Source organism: Argopecten irradians, chromosome 7, assembly GCF_041381155.1.
Source record: "Argopecten irradians isolate NY chromosome 7, Ai_NY, whole genome shotgun sequence".
Lineage (NCBI taxonomy): Eukaryota > Metazoa > Mollusca > Bivalvia > Pectinida > Pectinidae > Argopecten > Argopecten irradians.
In genome coordinates, this window is record NC_091140.1 from 31,170,082 (window position 1) to 31,172,594 (window position 2,513).

The 2,513-nt window shown below is 33.5% G+C and overlaps 1 non-coding gene across 1 annotated transcript; it reads right to left on the minus strand.

Annotated features, from left to right (window-relative positions):
- Positions 1-277: 277 nt before the first annotated feature.
- On the minus strand, positions 278-350 carry Trnar-acg (transfer RNA arginine (anticodon ACG)). Its single transcript has one exon. It is a non-coding gene; the product is annotated as a tRNA-Arg (tRNA).
- Positions 351-2,513: the final 2,163 nt, after the last annotated feature.

The window sequence follows — 2,513 nt, forward strand, 5'->3', positions numbered from 1 at the left end:
ACCCTCGGGATCACAAAATGTTGCAAAACCCTTAGCAAGCCTGAGGTTTTACTACATTTTAGTTTTGCAACATTTTGTGATCCCGAGTTTAGAATATCCCTATCCTTCATATCCACATATGAAAGAGTCTTATAATATATTATAGTTTCTAAGGTGACTGTCATTTTTGTTATATCTCGTTGACAATATATTATTACAAAATAAACTTTTCGAATGCTTTTTGTTGTTTTCGTTGGTAAAATTATTAAGGTCATAAATAAGAGAAAACGGAAAAAAACGAGCTTGCCAGGATTCGAACCTGGAATGTTCTGATCCGTAGTCAGACGCGTTATCCATTGCGCCACAAGCCCCATATGTCCTAATAATTGACACAAGGATTATCTCAAGGAGCGATAATTATAAATGCAATTTAAAATATTTGTTTTTAGAGAAAAAAAATCTTTGAGTGAATTGCAGATTGCTCTGTATATAATTATCGTTCTTAAGGAAGTTTACGACCATTATTTCAAATGCCAAATAGTTACCAGTGTTGGAATAGGTGAGTATAAAATCAGAACCTGTAAAACCGGGTATCAGAAATAGAGCGAAATTTACTATACACAACAATGATGTTTTGAAATCAGGATTTTTTAAATCTACATGTGTCCTATCTGAACGGAATTCCACCATTTATTTTTGCTCGGTAATCTATTGAAACCCATCAGGTTTGATGACTTAAGCTGTGGACATCATTCAATGGACGGACAACTATGTATGGTGCCTTATAAACATTAGTTATAACATAATTCATGCACTGTAAAATTTTATGCTTTAAGTACGTTTAGAATGAAACATACAAGCACAAACCACTTTTGTGCAATGAAATTGTAGCCTTCAGCTTGGCTTCATGGTCTGACCGTATATACTCATTTCAATACACAGTACTGCCAAAATAATTTTTAAACTCGTTATTGTTCTTACACAAAATGTATAAAATTAAAACCTTAGCATTATAAATATTGTAATTATGAAAAGCTCTTCTGGATTCGTTAGTATGAAAATCACGGCGCATCTAATTTTAAGGATACAGATGTAGTAATTAGTTTAAAGTTAGACGTATTATCAATTCCTGGACAATTCTAAATAGATATTGTAAATCCTAATTTCATAACGCGGGTCGCGCTAAATACTACACAGTAGTTGACTATCACTACGCTACACGTAAAAACAGCGAAATGAACATTCAGAGAAATATATTACATATATTTAGTAGAGTAACTTCCTTTTATGTCATAAATGTTCTATTATAATTGTTAATTATAAACTTTAAATTTTTGATTCGGAAACGTTGAAAGTCTTTTAAAGAAAACATTGATAATATCATTTTATTACTTAATCAACATGATGTACTGGTGTCACCATGGAATACCGAAACAGAGTGAGGGAACACATACCAAAACAGTAATCCAGTGCTGGGACACTGAGATAAGGGAGGAAACTCTTGCATACATATGAACTTTTAGTACCCAAGTCATTTAATAGAAACTCTAGCCGTTAAATCATATTAACCGAGTCCATATGTATTTAGACAAACTATTGAGATGTTTTGTACATGTTTATTAATTTGTTCTACTGTAAACTGTAAGAAAATGATTTTAGTAAATTATTGTCAATCACTCGATTATAAAGACCGAGATGCTGAAGAGACAAGTTAGAGAAAAAATGGTGATGTTAGTCTACATGCACAGTGATATATACGACTGCCATTCTTTCCAATCATCTGCCCACACTGTCTCTCAAAGTCATCTTCTCCTCCATTATCCACCCTTTCTCAAGCTCACTTGTTACCTTTCAACAAGTCAAAAATGGGGAGTACCAAGGAAAAACTAACTATTTGAACAACATACATCTATGTAAGTAAAGAACATTCATAAATTAACTCGGATTTATATTACCAACCTTGTAAATTATGATAGAGGTAGTTTGACTTGTTTAAATGATGTCATTGTGTCTTATGTTTTCTTGAACATAGATTTATTACAAATTATTTCGAAAGGAACAAGTACTGACGTGAATCATAATACAAATAACAAAATCTCACAGAATAACTATGGACACATGTTAGGTCAAAGTTTATTGAGCTATTCAAATCGGTGATATTGAAAAGTAAACAAGGACAATTGGTTTTAATCACTGCATCAAGCAAAGATTAATTGGTCAATTTAAGTAAAATTTAAACAACCACATGTTTCAAGCCCATGTTACGACATTGGTGTAGGGCTTGTGGCGCAATGGATAACGCGTCTGACTACGGAGGAAATATCCATAAAATATCAGAGACTTCTCAGGCAGCTTCCACTTCATTTTGTAGAAACAGTTATAAACAATTGTTACATGAACACTGGTCTGACACAACCCGTTATATCACTGAAACTGAATGCTTCGGGGTCACGCACTATCCCACGATACACGCGTGACATTTACCGTGTACTCGTCAGCATGCATTTCACGGTACCCGTATCCAGGGTCAACAG